Source organism: Oryzias latipes, chromosome 13, assembly GCF_053564925.1.
Source record: "Oryzias latipes strain Hd-rR chromosome 13, Olatipes_Hd-rR_3.1".
NCBI lineage: Eukaryota > Metazoa > Chordata > Actinopteri > Beloniformes > Adrianichthyidae > Oryzias > Oryzias latipes.
Genome location: NC_136249.1, coordinates 34,349,224 through 34,367,879, shown reverse-complemented (window position 1 = coordinate 34,367,879; position 18,656 = coordinate 34,349,224).

Genomic DNA, 18,656 nt, shown 5'->3' with positions numbered 1-18,656 from the left:
CAACAGAGACAGGGTGCAGCACCCTCTGATAATGAACAAGTTTACCTTGAAGAGACACTGTCACCGAAGCCATCCAAAATTTCAGACACCATCTAACCGTCCTTTAACATCTGATCTTGCTGTATGCGTCTGTATAAATACTGTCCTCCGCTTTATTAACTGAAAGTTTGATCAACGTCCTCTGAAGTTGACGGGGACACTTGAGTTTGGATCCATCAGAAAAATGTGGATCAGGTTTCATTGGAATGACCCAGATGACCTTCAGTTTTTTGGGATTCTTGATTTATTCCAAACACAATGATGCTTCGGTTCAAGTGCCTTTGAGCAAGTCGCTAATTTCTCTAAAGTCTATCTGTAGTCAAAAAGCATTGTATGCTGTGTGCAGCCTGTGGCAAAGGTAGAGACAATCCAAATGTTTTCATCATATTTTCTATAATCCACAGAAGCCCTGACAGGCCCTCAGCTGGGGTTCAGCTCCTTTCTGCTAAGACGCCTTGGTTTCCATCGGCACCTGACGCACCACGCTCACACCTGAGTGCTGCGGCACACTGAGTGTTTTGGATCAGAGATGACAGTCTATTTTTAAGCTGATTTAATAAGGCAAGTTGAGACAGAACAGGCTTATTTAGAGCAGCAGTCTGGGGACTCGTGCCAACTCTCTGAAAACACCAGCGTTTGGCAGTCTGCTGCTGAGGTTTGTTAGTTTGCTTGTAGTGTTTAAAATCTATTAATGCTGTCCAGAAGCTAATTAAAACCCAAGGCAGCACTCGCACAACATGGGAAGTCACCTCAAAGTGCTGCTTAGACGCCTGAGAAAGCAACAGCAGTTGCATTTTCACTTCTGCCTCACATGACGGTCATTGTGTGGTCTCTGCAGAGCTTGATGATGAGCTAAATCAGGTGTTTTCATTTTGTATTTTTATCAAGCAATATAACATGGAAAACCTGCTGGTCAGAGTTCAGAAATATCACACCAAGACACAAATCAGTGTCAAGAAAAAAGCGTGAGTCTTACCATCCAGAAACATCCATTCCTGAAACCAGTAAACTGAGGTTTTGGTCGTGTTAAGCATTCTGAAACTGATTAAAACGGGGATAAAACTGTAAAACTGTAAGTATTTGCTGCTAACGTTTGAAAGATACCTCGAAGGAATCAGATTAGTGACCCAGCAGGAGGCCTGAGTTAGAAAAACTGGGGGGAAAAAACTGTTTTCTGTGGGTTTTTCTCTTGGTCCACTGAAAATAAACAGAGTTGCTGTGGTAATAATCACAACAACACAATATGAACTAGGGGTGTCACGATTCTCCAAATCCTCGATTTGATTTCATTTTCGATTCTAAGGTCACTGATTTGATTTTAACATTCATTCTTTTTAAAGCACAGATAATCATTTTTTAAACTAGACTTTAATGCAATAGAACATCTGACCTTTGTTAGCAGTGTACCACACTGCATTGTCAAATTTAAAACAGTTATTAACAACATAATGTTACAATAACATATCTTTAGTCGATTAAAATTTTTAAAATAAACTGACATCCAGTTTCTCTTTTGTAAGTGCAGTCTTCTTCACAAAAGATGACATTCAAGTTCACAACAAAACAAACAAAACTAATGAAACAGACACAGTCTCTGAACAATTAAGTGTCTTAAACTATTTCTGAACAGATGAACATAAAACACACTGATGTATTTTTTTGTAATGTATGTTTTAAATATTTTTTCAAGATCTGCTCAGACCTTCAATAACTTTCTCTTTTACATTATTGCACATGGAGGGAATCACCGTAGCTGTGAGATGCGTTCTACTTGGGATTTCGTAGCGTGGCTTGAGCACGTTAATCAAATGCCTAAAACCGGAGTTTTCCACCACCGAATAAGGTCGCATGTCCGCCGCAATGAATACTCCGACCGCAGGCGTAATCGCATTTGCACGAGTTGAGTTGCTGGGAAGTTTGATTCCAAACGAAGACGGAAGAGTAGTTTGTGTAGTTGTTGGCTGCATGTTAGTCGTGCTGCCCGCAAGAGAATACGGCACACGCAAATACATAGCGCAGCTCACAAACCGTTGTTCTTTTTGTCAACAACGCGAACGTTGTCAACATAACTCACTGGAAATCCAAAATACCTCCACACCAGCATCTTCAGTGAAAGAGGATGGGATTCGAGCTCTGGGGATGGGTCTCTTGCATCTGCAGTTGCCATGCTATCTTTTGAGTGGCTGTTAGAGGAGGTTGACTCGCACTTTATTAACAATTAGACTCGCAGCACTTCAACACGTGTTTTTTTCTGCTTGGCAAGTAACCAGACGCAACATGGGGGCGTGGCAGCATCGACGATTCCATTTTTTCATTCGAAGTTCAAGACTGTGACTTAATTTTGATCGATTTCGATTTAAAGTCGAAATCGTGACACCCCTAATATGAACACAACCTCACACTGAGTGGTGCTCAAACTATTTCTGTTTTATGATAATCTGACAATCGTTGTGGCCGGAACGCCTCTCCCTGATCTCCACTGCTCCCTGAATGGGGATCTCTCTGAAGGAGACTTGGTCCTGGATGGGTCCTGGATGAGGGGCAGAAACTTTGGGTAACCAACTCTTGACCATCCACCTTCATTAGGGTTTGTGACCCTCATTGTTCCTGATCAGGTAACTTTGATCTCAAGCCCCAGAGTTGATTTTTTAAAGGTTCATGTGGGGTTTGGATGGCTGAAGGATAACTGGGAATCGGTTCTACCAACATGAGCAGAAACCCATCTGGTTCTACATTCCCAAAAGTGAAGGCTTTTGAGGTTCTTCCAGCATCAGCAGAAGTTCACGTGGGACCTCATGGTGGCGTCTTCCTCGCTAACCAGCACAGACGGTCTCAGAAAGTCAAACAAACACAGATTTCACTGCAGGTTGATGCAAACAGAGAATTTACTCTCTGGAGTAAAGGTGTGTGCTTCATAGTTTGAGGTGGGGGTTCATCCTCTCTTTTTACCTTGATATGCTGCCAAGGATGAAAAGATAAAAGTCAAAGTTTGTACTGAAACCATCACAGACATTCCCGTTGATCGTAAAAAGCTTAAAAACAATGAGTTGTGCTAAAAATAACTTTAAACCACGAAAAATAGTACTTACCCAGTTTTCTGACTCCAGTCAGATGTTGAATGTTTGATGTGTTGGAAAAGCTTATTGACTCTCTGACAAATGTTTCCGTTAGAGAACTCTGGACCTTTGAGCATGACTGGAGAAGCAGAAAGCCCGCCTGTGCTGTCCGAAGCTTCAAACTGTAAAACAAAACCACAAACCTATAATGTAGCTCCAGAATCTGCACACTATGAGGAGGCTAATGGTCTAGTGCGGGGGTTGGCAACCCGCGGCTCAGGAGCCGCATGCGGCTCTTTAGCGCCGCCCTAGTGGCTCCCTGGAGCATTTTCAAAAATATTGGAAAATGTAAAAAGATGGGGGAGAGAAATATATTTTATGTTTTACTATGGTTTCTGTAGGAGGAAAAACAAGACAAACATTTTTAACGTTTTCCAATGCTGTAAGAATGTGTGGAAACAATTTTAAATTTCAACCTGCGACCCACGTTTCTACCAGCAGGGCGGCGGACCGCTAGGCAGGTGGCTGATGTAAATGGAACGACCGTCAGTTCAGTGCATTGCTTGATGAATTTGAAAGCGAATATTCTGATCTCCTGCTACACAACAAAGTCCAATGGCTGTCCAGGGGTGAGTTTTTGCGTCACTTTGTCGTCTGTTTCGAACATGTGAAAACATTCCTGAAAAGCAAAGACCTGAACTACCCACAACTGGAAGATACTGAGTGGCTGGAAAAGCTGCACGTTTTGGTGATTATGACTGTGACTAGCCACCTAAACAAGCTGAATGAAAGTCTCCAGGGGCGGGAAAACACTGCGCCGCAAATGCTTGAAGCTGTTGTGTCATTCGAGTGCAGCTGACTGTCTTTGCCAGAGATGTACAGCGAAAGAAGAGGATGCTGCTGTTTTACCTTTGCACTGACATTGGCATTTGCACAGAAATCAAACTCAACTGTATTAATTTGATTTTATATACTTTACCTTTTCCAAAGGCTGCTGTTTTATTTTTTATAAACGCAGGCTGCGTTTTATTGCACTCTGTTTAGTTCCCAGAGAAGGGGCACGTCATCACGGACATTCTATTTTGTTGTTTTTTGTTTGAATCCTCAAAATAAAAATGACATAAAAAATTGGATTTTTTTATTGCATTTCTCTAATTTTATCAAAGCAATGAAACATAATTCATTGATATTGTAATGAAGTTAAAGTTACACAACAGAGCTGTGATGTGACGCGTCGTTCTCCGCGGAATGCACTGCAGGGTAAATAAACATTTAATCATGAATGCTTATAATGTATTTGTAGCAACTTAGTCATTTTGATTGCAGGCTAATATAGCTAATATATGTCGCATGCGTTGCCTTCATTTTAAGGCTTAAATAGGGCTTTTAATATTTTGCGGCTCTAGACATATTTGTTTTTAGTTTTTTTGGTCCAAAATGGTTCTTTCAACATTTTGGGTTGCCGACCCCTGGTCTAGTGGCTTCTAATGATGTGTCCGCCTCTTGTTTGCATGCATTGACTGTTTGCATGCATGAGAACTGGATTGAGTGGCCCCTCACCCCTGGCGTTCCAAACAGGAAGTGGTTTCAAGAAGCCAAAATCCCATAGACTCCTGTGGAGAAATGGACAGCTGTTACTCAGTCATTCTGTTGGTCAGAAGAACCATTCTTGCTTTTATAGAGTTTTTCAAATGTTTTTTTTTTGTAGTTCAACTTATTCAGGTTATAGAATGACCAATCACATGCCTCAATAAAAGTTGGTGGAGCCTGCAGGTCCCCAGCTATCCAACGTTTAAAACATTTGATTTACAAATTTCATGTAGCCCGGTTTCAAGTGGTAGGGGAGTGACCTTCCAATAAGCTTATTCCTGATTGGTTGCCTCAGTGGCTCAGACTGACTTTGATCAATCGCTCGATTCTGACGATGTTTGGCTCCAACATCGCTGGTCCTTATCAAGAAAAAATGGCAACTGAATGGACCTCATTTGGTTAGAGTTAGCCCTTTTCTGTGGGTGATGTCACTCAGTCAAGTTCTTGGATGCATTTGATGTTTACATGTCATGTAAATACAAGTTTAACGTTGATATCATTTTGATATCACTGCTCTTTTCCAGAAACTAATAAGCTACATTACATCCCATAAACCCGTTTTCTGTCAGCCTCGATGGTTGATCCTCTCTGGTGGGAGCAATTCTCATTTAATTAATTCAGGACAAGTTTTGAACTACTTCCTTAAAGGGCATGTCACACAGCTACTACGTACATTTTGCGCATTTTCCAAGTATGAAACTTTGGTCTTTCGTGATCCATGCCTGATATTCGTAATTCATAAGTGTGTTCGTCATTCGTCGATATGCGCAGATGTCTGTTGAGGGTTTGAGCCGACGGTTCTTCACGTGAATTCGGTTTTGAACTGTTCAGAGTTTTTGGTCGGTTGAGATTTAAGCAGTTCATGCGCATTTTTGCGTAGTTTAAATGCAATTGTGATGCAAATCTTATGGAATTGTGCTTGATTTTTGCAAGATGCATACACAAATTTGTGGCTCTCTTTGTCTGTTCCACGTATGTCTAACAGACTTTTGATGCACGTATGACAGATGTATAACTTTTATATGGCATATGCAGCGCACATATCACATTCAAATTACATGACTGACACAGGAATCTCTAAGGGATTGCGTATAAACAGAGCAATGATAACTCAGTGTTCGTGTTCTGCGTTAATTCACGTGTTCTTTCCATGGTTTATTCATATTTCTGTCGTGGTTTCAATGCGGTTTATTCGTGATACATCTGTGAAAGATTCTCGTATATTCACAAGGACTAAATGTCATCTGTGCAATATGAGCAAAATGTACATAGTGGCTGTGTGATACAGACTTAAGACTTACCCCATCATGCAACACAGTAAAATGACAGGAAGAATGCTGTAAAATCCTTTAAAATATTAATTGTTTTGACACATCATTTGAGACTGTAATCTTTCCATTGTTTTTTTTTTTTGCTTTTTTTAATATTTCTGCTTTGACTCTTCATTTTGACTTAGTTTATGCGTCTTAATCTCCCTCTGGTATTTTTTGTTGTTTTCAGCCTATCTTAATTCTCCTCAGAATCAGCGGCGTTTCCCTCTGAGGGCAGAGGATAAACCCACAGAGCGATAATCTGTAGCTAAACAGTCATCTGATCCCTTTAAGAGCCACGTTACAGAGTTTACATGGCCTCTAGGAAATGTGCTGCTCAGCTGGGAAATTCAGTAAGATGCCTCCAATCCTGGTAGTTTCCTCCTCTTCCTCCCACATTCACTTATCTTTTACAGTTTCACAGTTTGCTGAAAACACGTTTAAACTAGAAGAAAAAAAAACACTGCAAAGGCATGCACAAAATGATGAGTTTAATGCGCACCAATGTTTGACATTAAACGACCTCGGGAAAGGTCAGTGTAAAATGTCAGAGGCGGCTGGTGGATTTCTCACAGCTTTTTATTCATATAGCGGCACACGACTGGGCTGTTTCTCAAACAGAAAGAATACTTTATGTGGAAACCCGCCGATATCCATCATTCATATCTTTCCATAAAGAAAGGCTTGTGTTTGCTGTGGAGAAGTAAATTAGATTTCATCTGAGCGTGACCTGTTAGCTGGGGCGACCAGCTTTGCTCGAGTCCTCACAGCCAGTCAGTCCTAAAATTTTGAACAGAGAGAATTAAAAAGAGAAAAAAATTGGGGAGAGTGTAGCTGGTATCTTTAACAAACCATCACAATGGGAGTAAAAGATGTGAAGCCAACAGAGACGCCTAGAAAATTCTAAAGCAAGCTGAAGGGGAGGTTTTATGTCCAACAGGAACAACTGAAATACATGTATTCCCTTCATTTTGCAGATTTTATTTAGAGATTTTATTTATTAACAACTTGTCAAGGGAGCCGGTTTAGCTCGTGCAGGTTTGCGGCGCCTTCTGTCCGTGAAACCCAGGTTCAACTCCCGGCTGCTCCCTGTTGCCCGTGTGCCGGTCCCAAGCCTGGTTGCCTTGAGAGGGTTGCGTCAGGAAGGGCATCCGGTGTAAAACATTGCCAAGTTTACCATGCGACTCGTTCACTGTGGCAACCCCTGATGGGAACAGCCAAAAGAGAAACAACAACATTTATAAGCGACTTGTCGTAATTTCAGGCAGGCATACTCAGCAGTGTTTTACAGGTTACAACCCTAGGGCGGTTCAGTCAATTAACTCACCTGCTCAGCATCATATTTAAGCCCAGGTGCGCAGTTGTTCGTTCTCTTTCTTACCTTCAGCGCTCATTCTTCGCCCCTCCCTCCTCCCCGGCTTCCACCTGTGGCCTCCGTTGAGGGGGTTTTTGTTACCCGAAAGTTTTATGGAAATTATCTCATGGAATTGAACGCAGCCTTATGCCAAACGAAAAAGATGTGAATGCCAACTTAAAAAATGTGAAAATTAAGTATGTGAAATAAATATTTCTTACTGCAAGAGTTGTCTGACTGAAATATATTCATTACTTTGATAGACAAGAGTAGCTGTTGGTCGTAAACTCATACCCAAATTGTTCGGTGTAAAATGTCTAAACTAGAGGGTTACTTTGTCTTTCGAGTCCACAGGTGTCAAGCTCCAGGTATCAAGGGCCGTCTAAAGCCAATATTTTAGGGTTCCACCCTTCTGAACTTGGTTGGGGGCTCTAAGACGGTCCATGACTTTTGTCCTTTGGGACCAAATACCAGGAAGTGCTGGGTCACTGTTGACCTCAAATGGAAATCTGTTTGTGGAGACCCTCTGGCAGGAAGAGTACATTCACTTTCAAACCTGCAGGATAGAGTGTAAGTCATGAGACTGATTTTTTTCAAATCTCCTCAAGAGACGTGTCCAGGTCAAAGAATGCATTTTCATTAAGAGCTGCAAGGAGGGTTTGTCTCATCAAGAAAAATAGACAAGACAAAATCAATTTAAACTTTTTGTAGCCCATGTATGGGACTCCAATGGTGCTGAAACGCTCAATTTTGTTTTCTTTCTTGAGATGACAAACATGTAATTTGGGTGAAGAAAATGCATAACTTGTTTGTACATCATAAGAAACTCAAAAGGTTTCACTAGAAAAACAAGGAGAGTCAGATTATCGCGTTTTATCAACAGGTATGTTAGGGCACTTGGTGAATTAGCATAAAAGCTGCAGCAGAACGCTGGATATGTCCTATTTGCTTGTGTTTAGTCAGAAAAAGTGTTAGTGTAAGAAGGTTAGGCAGGTTAGGCAAAAAAAACACATGTTATGGGGCATCAGAGGATGTATTGAAATCCAGAATTTTACATGTTTGCTGTAATAAAAATGCTTCAGGCGGGCAGTTTCTAGGTATGGCTACTGTTTCAATTTTATCAGGCGTCAGTGCTGAGCCAGTACAGTGCTTTCAATATAAAAAATAAAAAAAATGTTTCCAAAAACATTCAGATGGGCTGATGCATCCCACTTAAATGACTGGTGAAGGAGAACGCTTAGATGTCCTTATTTCTTCCTTCTTTCTGACAGTCTGTACTGCAGACTCCGCCTATCGCCACGACGACGGGCTGTTTCCAGAGCGTCGTCTGCACCGATGGCACCGGACACGTCGGTACCAACTTATTACCGCACCATCCCTGGTAGTTTCATTGAAGGTTGAAACTAAATGCATACAAAGAATTACATCAAATGGAAAACCTTCCATAATCAACCATCAGTTCTGATTATGGAATAAAGTTACAGCTCCACGTGTCGGGATCACAGCTCACAGATTCCTTATCGCCACGGGAGACAACTGCATTTTGCTATCTTCTTCTCAAACGACGATTTGAAACCTGTTTCTCACACACAAACTAATATTATGTGTACATAATATGTAACTGTTATCTTGAGAAAATAAAGTATTTTTCTTGAGATACAAGAAAGGACTCTATTGTCCTGAAAAATATATATGTATATATATATATATATATATATATATATATATATATATATATATATATATATATATATATATATATATGTGTGTGTGTGTATGTATATATATATATATATACATACACACACACACATATATATATATATATATATATATATATATATATATATATATATATATATATATATATATATATATATATATATATGTGTATATATATATATATATATATAATGTACAGACACACATCCGTGCAGAACAGCTGTATAGATCTGCCCACATACTCACATAGATTTAGTCAATTGAAATTTTACTGTACAAATAAATTCCAAGTCATCATTAAAGCAAAGAGCCAAATTTTAAATGTGTTTAAAATAAATATCTGTCATCCTGACAGTGTTTTCTTTTTGTCATGAACTGTAATAATCTAACTTTTTCTTAGAAAACTTTCTTCATCTTTTTCAGGGATTTTATAGAAGCACAGCAGAAGATCGGTCCAAAAAAGGCTCAGGCGCTTCAGTCAACAAAGTAAATGAGAAAGAAGGAAACTGAGAGCGACAGTGCGCCAGGCCTTTAAAGTGTGGGTGACATGGCCTATTTTAATAAGCCAAAATATAGTAAATAGTTTCTATTTCATGTTGCGATTGTTTTTAATATTTTTCGAAAAAGAATAAATAGCGAAAAACGCAATATAAACAACGAGGACGGCCGCCGGCTTCACGCATTCCGCCGAATTCGCGCCGCCCTGTTTGTGACGTAACGAAAGGAAGACAAGGAAGACAACATGGCTAGCACCGATAGCGAAGCACAGAGTGATGCTACCGTCTCTATTAGCGATTTATCATCAGATGAACAGAAAGATGAAGAGGAAAGTTGCGGAGATTATCATGATGATGAGTCACTTTTGCAACCGTATCGATTCGAAACCTTTTGCAAAAGTGAGGAGGATATAGCAGAAAGTAGTAGGTCTAGTGATCATGCCGATGACGATAGCCAGCATGAAGATTCGGCTAGACTCCAGTAAGTCTAAAAAATGTATAAAATTAAATTACTCCACTTACCCTAAAATATACTCAAAATGTCCCCTTTTGGCCTAATCTAAACAAAGGTAAACACTGGTTTTCAACCCAATTTACAAAATAAATGTCACAAAATAAAAGTTTCCCAGATGGTACTACTCTTTAGTTAACAAAGTCACTGTATACCATTAACAACTGTGGAACATTAACAGTTTTACCCGTTTGAACCCGTTTGAAACCTTTTCTCGTGCGCGCGCGCGCTCACACACACACACAGTTCAGTTTACTCACGGTACCGGCACCTCAAAAGCAAAAGAAAAAAAACGTTGCAGGCCTGTTGCTTCTCTTGCAAAACATTGAGTGCGTTGAAATACTCCAGTTGGATCCAAGGACAACAGAAAACACGACTACTTCGCCTCAATGTGATCCATCGTGATGCACACTAGCTTAGCAGCCTCCGCTCCCGACTCCAGCGCCGTCCTCTCCGACCCAGAAAACGGCTCGCTCGCTTCCAGCTCACCCGCCTTTCCTCGACTCAGAAGCCAAGATCCTCCTCCCAACTCTCCGTTCAAAATTCTTCGTTTGTGTCCCGGTTTTTGTCCCTTCGAAAACGCAGACTTCTCTCCTGCAGATCTGGAGGGAAAAATCCTTCGCCGTCCACCTTCTTGAACTTTCCCCTTTTCAGCAGCGTTTCTTGTTTTGGGAATTTTATACACAGATACACTTTCACTAGATGTATTGCTACATCCAGCTGCCACACAAAGACTTGGCATGTTGATGATTAACAGATTTAAACACGAGAGAAACGAAGACTACCTGATTTGTTTACATGCTGTCCGAAGCGGAACTGCGAAAGTCAACGCCTTTCATGACGTCACAGGTCATATCGGGTTCACTTCCAGCCTGCGCTCTAGCGGCAGATCCAAATCTCTGATTCCTTCGAAAGATGTCTATTATTCATATGCTTCGGATTTTTTTCGACGCAAACTATTGGTATCAATAGAATCAGCGTTTAAAGGGCTTTTTTATTTGACAAAGTTGTTCAAAGCATGGCATCCACACTTTAACGTAGATCTGCCGCGGCTCAGATCTGCTGCTGACCAAGAAAATCCTGCTGTCGCAGAGTCGGTCTTTGTGTTACTGCGGAGCAGAAAGGCAGGAGCGCTGTGTGTGAAACCTGGTAAACAGTCTTTTAAAGCTTCTTTACGGTGCGGACACGTTTGACAACAGAGAGGAAAGCGGATTTCCAGCCGAGCTCCTGACAGGCGCATGAATGCAGGTCAGCAGGTTTGAATGAACTGCCCTGGAAATCCCCTAAATAAACACAAAATCGCACACGTGCACACTCCAGGTTCAGTTTGTCATCGTGTTTCCAGATTATAAGTAAAATAAATTAATTGAACACAGCGTAAAGGCACTGAATCAAACAAAATCGTGTTAGCTTTTCTTTTAGCCTCGTCTGTGATCCAATCCCCCAAAACAAAACGTCCTTTACCATTAAGTGCTGGCGGTTCACAATTATCTGTGAAAAGTCTTCTGACGGCTTCTCTGCATTTGGTTCTCAGACTGACGCACTCCTCTGAAGACAAGCTTGGTGTTGATGGAAGGAGGAGACGAACGAGGCAAAACCACGAATACAGCAAGATGCGGTTTGACTTCCAGGTTGATCCAAATGAAAAAAAAGCACGCCAGGTCTAAAAGTCTCCACTAGGTGGCTTTTTACACCAGCAAGTCTATCTGCTGTCACTCAAAATTCTAACTCTCCAACTGTGGGGGAGGGTGTTGAGAAAATGTTATATTTGGGATCTTTTTTGTGGTAAGATAGGGGCGTGGCCTCTTCTTTATTGACAGAGGAATGTCAAACTTCAAGTTTCAGATTGGGGTCAAACCTAAGCAATAAAATCAAAGGGTTAGGTCACTTCCTTGTCAATCGCTGTATTTGGAAAAAAAAGGTTTAGTAAGTAAACTTAATTAATGTTTATCTTAAAGTCCCACTCCAATCATCTTTTCATCCATTTTCAAAGCGTTCCTACTGGTCTCTTAATTATGGTTTTGCTGTTTTGAGCCAAAATACAAAAACCTGTATGGTTTTCTTGGACATATAGTTTCTGCAGAGCGGCAGGAATTCACCTCTGAGTTGATGGTGTGGAGTTCAAATACAAGCTTTTTCAAACTGCATTGATTTCATCTGCTTCTGATTCACAGCAAATTGAATAAAGAAATACTCAGAAATGCAGCTTTAAGCCTAATTTTCTTTGTCCACGTCGTCCAAATAGGGAAAGCAAAGAATAACAACAGAGAAACTTTTAAAATAAAGTTCAGGAGCAGAGCAAAGAGCAGCAATCAGCTTTTTCATGTCAGTTTAGGACTCCACCCACTGATTACATCATCAAAACATCACGGGCCAGTTCCTGATTGGTTGACGAGAATCAAATTCTTCGCACAGCGAATAGCCATACCGGAACACCCAAAATGCACCGCCGCCAGACCGCCACGCCTGACAGAGAAGTGACAACGACCACAAAGAAAAAAAACAAGCGCACACACCCAAATAAGGGGTCAAAGGACCCCCTTATATATATATATATATATATATATATATATATATATATATATATATATATATTGTAGAGCATAAAGAAAACATGACACGGCCTCTTTAATATCAATCAGTGTCTCATTAAAACTCACTAAAGTGAGATGTGACTGAAGGGGAGACAGTAATGACGTGATGTTCTGAGCTTCAGAGCCAAGTGTCATTGGTGGAGAAGCCTCTCCTCTGAAGCAGTCCTCGTCCATTAGCATCAGACGCTCCCATTAGCGTCTGATCTGTCCAAGCGTTCGATCCTGGTTCGTCTGATCATTAAAGGATCCATCTTCTCCTTTCAGACGTCCGCTCTGCTTTGCTGGAGGGCGCAGAGACGGAGGCTTGAGGCTCACGCTGAGTTAAAATGATGTCCTGGAGTTTCACTTCCACTTCATGTCGCAGGTTTTCGTGTGTTTTATCGAAGCTTTTAGGGGGAAATGTTTGGCCTCGAACACCAGCTGAGTTTTACCTCCACGGAGGTGGAGGAGAGCTGGAAGGTGCAGCAGTGCTTCCCCAGCATCTGCTACACAACTTTATGAAGTGCTGTGCTCTTTTCCTGGGATTTATGAGCCTGAAACAGGCCTGTAAACAGAAGGTACTGAATGCAGAAGAGGCCAACTGGAGGATGAAAAGTAAAACTCCATGAATGTGGGAATCTGGGTCTACTGGTCCATCTGCGGTTCGTCTCCGTTGCGTTAACACAAAAAAGTAGAACATTTGTTAATCAATCGGAACGTTTACATCATCTCGGTCATGTCTGCCTTGGACTTCCGTCCCTCCAACGCAACGTAAGCTTTACGTGGGAGTTTTACTTCCTGTCTGTCAAAAAGCCGGGGAAACAGGAAAGAGGTCCAGGTTTTAAAATAGAAATGTTCACATTTTATTTTAGATGTAACCCTTGTTCTATCCTAGGCACTTTAACATTGGGAGTTGGGTCATCTAGACCCACTAGACAGTGCTCTGAACCTTTTTTCTTCAATGATTTGTGATCTTCACTGGTGTCCATGGATTACATGAAATCTTTCCACCTTTATCCACCTTTGTCATGGTAGGGAGAACAAGTCAATGGAAGGGGGGGGGGGGTCATCTAAGATAGCACAAGGGTTAAGGTGATGTGCCCACGGTTTTAGTTATGATGGGCGTATAATCTTCATAAACCGTCATTAAAACCTCCATCCGTCTGACTGAAGTATGAAGCTCTCTTTTTTTTTCTCCACACATTTCTATGGGGACTCTGGAAATCGGCATTCCATTGAAAATGCCTTGTTGTTAATGCAGGATTACCAAGAGGAGGTAAATTAACCAAACTCATAACCGGCGCTTTGGAACCGACACACACAGTGAGCAAGTTTAGGGTCAATGTCAGGGTGGGTTAATATTGCTTTCTGGGATACTGTCTGAACTAAAATGTCAGCAAAAGAGTGACAAAACAAAGACAGAACCCAGCAGTGCCTAATGAGGTGAGTGGATGCAGGTGGGGCAACGAGGACCAGCTGGAGAACTGGCAATGCCAGAACCTATAAAAGGTAACACAGCACATGCAGGAAGAGGACAAAGACATGTAGAAATGTACACTGTTTAGACAGAGAGGACACAGAAAGCAATGAGTTGAATGAATTGATTACTGATGTTTTGATTTAGCTGACATTTGTTTAACAAACCCAGGAGAGACTGACTCCTGTCAGACTTTATACTGTACCTCATGCGAAATTAACTATAAGATTTTCAAAATAAAACTAGGAAAAGGAATAAGAAGGAAAAAAATCTTATTGAATTGTCTACGTCAATAACAAGTAATAGAGTAATTCTTTCTAAAATCATGTTTCCTTCCACAACTGATCCAAGTTGCCTGTTTACACTTTGAGTTTCCATCATTGTAGTTTAATGTTTTCCCCTCGAAACACATTTTTTTTTAATTTACCTGTTAATGTTTGATCCGGTGCGTTCATATGACTCCACACCATAAACGGGTTTTGTGCAGATACCTTAACAGATTACTAATTTAAACTCAGGATTACACTTGCTTTGTAATATTAGCCTAAAGTGCCTACAGTCCTGCAGCCGCTGTGGGTTTCCAATCCCATAACCGGTTTATTTTTCTTCTGGTTGTTCTTTCCTCCTAACCTGAAGTGTTTGGCTGTGAATCTTCAGACGCTAACTGCAGATAAACAGTAATTCCACCAGAACGACAGTCTGACCGTGAATGTTTGCTTTTTGCTTTAGTTATTCCATAAATTCTTCATGGATTTTATCTTTAAATGTTCCGAGGGCTCGGCTTGATTTATTTTTTTTTTTTTTCAAGGTTTTTAGGAAGAGCATGGGAGCCGGTTCCGCCTCGCTGCTCCTTCCTTTGTGTTTCAGAAAAGGGCTTTTAGAAACGAAGTGAGTAACCTTTGTCAGATGCTTTTTAATTTTTCATGGAGTTTTAATGGTAAAATATTCCGCTGGGTTCCTGTAATGTGCCCCCCCCCCTTCCCCCCTCCGTTCCTGCCTCTCACTTCTGCCAGCAGAAACAAAACACAGATTTCTGCAGATACATATAAATTATGGAAGATTTATTAACGGAAAGACGGCAGGCAGGCAGAAGAAATCAGGAAAGTTACGGAAGGACAAGAAATGAAATAATTCTAAAGGAAAAAAGAGTTTAGACTTTATAGATTTTCTTCTTTTCTTTGTCTCACTCTGGTTTAGTTCTTTAAAACTTTGATTTTTGTTCTCCTTTGTCATCAGGAGATTAAAGTTTATCAGTTTGATGGTCTTATTTTTTACTGGTTTCACGACTTTCTAAAAGTAACAGTTTATAAATAAAATTATTACTTCTGTCTGATTTTTACTCTTTCAACTTTTATCCAAAATTTCCTGGAAGACTTGGATTTAAATTAGCTTTATGGTTCCACCAACTAAAACAATCATTTATTTGTTCTATCCAAACCCAAAATATTCTGTTTCTGGATGTAAAGCCAACCAGAATGTAGAAATCCTGCAGTTCCTCAAATGACCACAGGTCGCTGGTTGCAAAAGGGAGCAGTTTTCCAATGAAACTAATGTTAAGAGTCCAAACTCCATCCACACAGCCCACTTTGGGAATGTGACTGAGTTGACTGGAACAAACTGTGCTCAACATTTGCCAACTTGACTGACCTAATGTCAGATTATTTGGTCTAAAGTCTTCAAATGTTTGGGATTAACCCTAAATATTTCCTCGTGTGTGGACTGGAGCTTGACTTGGTTGGAATGAGTATAAATCCATTTGAGTTTGGTTTGCTTTCAGGTAAGAACCACTGACTGAAGAGGAGCAAACTGCCACCAGAATCGCAAAAGTGGTTCATTTGGGGGCGCTGTTGTCCAAAATGAGTCTTTCATAAAGCGCTGTAATAAATAAATAAGGTAGAAAAAAAGTGACATTTCCTGCTGTCCTCTGATCAAATTTAAGAACATTTTCTTGATTGAAGCTTCTTTAGATCGGCACTAGATCTCTTCTTTTTATGGCCTCCACCTTCATAAGTTTGGCTGCTGCTGTGCACCGTCTAACTGCATTCATAATGAACTAATCCGCACCAGAGTTCATCTGCAAGTGACCTGTAATTTCTGGAAGAATGTGAATATGATAAACATGTTTTAAAAAGTAATTAAAATAGTCAAACATAATAGGAGTGGGGTTGTATAAGTCTGCTGCGTTCCTTCAACTTCTTTTTAAGCAATTATTTAAACTGTTTCTGACAAATTTCACATTTCATAGATTTAATTTGTCATATACTGTTTCTATAAGAATTATGATGATGGCATCATTTACATGTGTATGTGAATGTAATATGTGTGTCTTTTACTTTTATTTGTTTTAATTTCCAATCAAATAAAGTCTACTCATCTTAAGCACAGACGTGTCTTCTTTTGTACCTTTCTTTGTTTTGTTTTTGATTTTTTTTTTAAATTAACTCATTTCCAACTGAACAGAGGTCCTCGTCTTCCAGAGGTCAGTTTGGTGCAAACCGGGGTTCAGGCGAGCTTTCATGCCTCCAGAACCAGGAGGAGGAAACCCAAATGTGTGAACAGCAAGGCCAACATGCACATGCAGACGTTCAATCATGTGTCTGATGTCTGTGGAACAGGAGGAACAGCACTTTCCAGGTTTTTCATCTACAGTTTTACTGTTAGGAGCAAAAATCCACTAATTATTTCCAACAATTCCAAAACTAATTTTCATTTAATTTGAGGATTATGTAACGCTGCCTGTTATTTTGTTCATTCATTTCAACACAAATCACTTATGCAGCATTAAAAACCTCTGGTTTGTGCACGTGTCTGCCCACATGAGCCGCTCCGCTCAGCGGGAACGCGAACAACCGGAGCGGGATTTATGGAGGAGCTGACATTTTATTAATGGTCATAAAAGTCTGCTGTGTTGTAGGAAGGACACACACAAATGTCTGCACACTCATAATGAAATCAACCTTCCTCTGTGTATGCGCGGCTGTATTACAGTAATTATCATCCCGCAGTGACACAAAGTCACACGTTTGCCGGTAGCGCCGACATGTTTCAGGCCTGACATTTTCCTTATCGCCGCTTCTGTGAACGAGCTTTTCGGCGTGAATGCATGCATTCACACAGACGGACGCACTTCTGTGAGACGCTCACGTCTGAAGTGACTGAGGAGCTCTCTCCAAACACAAGGAGGTCCCTGTTTGCTGCTGAAGAAGAGACTTTTCCACCCGCTCTGTGACGCAGACTGAAAAAACCAGGAAACCATCAGTTCTGCTGATTCCAGTCGAAGCGGAAACTGAATTATTGTTTTGTTGTTTGTTAAGGAGCTAAATATAAAAATAGAAGACTCACCTTAAGAAGAAATCACTAGAAAGTAGTATAGTTAGTCATTTTACTTAACAAGAAATCTGATCATATATCAAAATCTAGAAACAAGCAAAATAATCTAAAACAGCTATGGAATGATTTCAAATTGAATGTTAAACAGCCTAATAATTAGTATTTTTTGATAGTTCTAAGCAAATGGTTTGTAATTTATGACTTTTATTAACCTAATTGGAGTTTATTTTGATTAAAGTGACAAAAAACTAGTGTAATAAGTGGAAATTACTCATTTTAGAGCAAAACAGAACCAAAACTGTTTGCAGTGCTTTTTTAACTTTTTCTCCAAAATAAAACCCTGTTTTTAGCCCCACGATAGTCCAAACATCCTTATTTTCGAAGAGACAGACAAAAATGACCCATTTTAAGATCAAATGACATATTTAATATTTATTGACTTGAGTCGTTACCTGAACAGTTCCGGGAAAGGGGTTTTATCTTAAATGAAATGTAAATAGATCTTTGAACTACAAAACCTAAATTGGTGTTAATGTTTAGTGTTTTTGCAGTGCTCTGAAACATTTTCTGAATATCCGCTCAGCTGCAGCGTCGGTTGAATATTTTATTTGACCACATGATCGCTGACTTTTGCATGAAGATCATTGTCCCTGATTTAAAAGCCGTTAGTTTAAATGAAATCAGAGCAGCCCAGAGACAGCTGTGGTTTTAATGCAGACGTTCTTTGCTTTTGTCAGAGTTATCACCTGCTTTGCTCGCATTGGGCGCTGACACTTTGATTCCTCATCCAGGTGAGTTACTGCGGCCTCCAGCTGATGCTGAACGTCTGCTGGTGATGGATGGAGTGTGAAGTAAAGTAGAGTACATTTTATTTCTATAGCATCTTTCACAGACAGAAGTCACATGGTGCTTCACAGGATAAAATATAAATATAAATAAAAAACATAAAAGACAAAAGCAAACACCACGTAAAACAATTATCCAAAACCCAAAATAAAACAGTTTCAGTTCAAATGCTTTGCAAACATAAAATAAATAAATGCAATAAAATAAAATAAAATAAAATTCACATAAATAATAATAATAAAAAAATTAAATGTAAAAAGATAAAAAAAATCTAAAAATAAATACATCAATTAAAGATTAAAAACATAAATACATGCTTAAATAATAATAAATGTTAAAACATAAATGAAT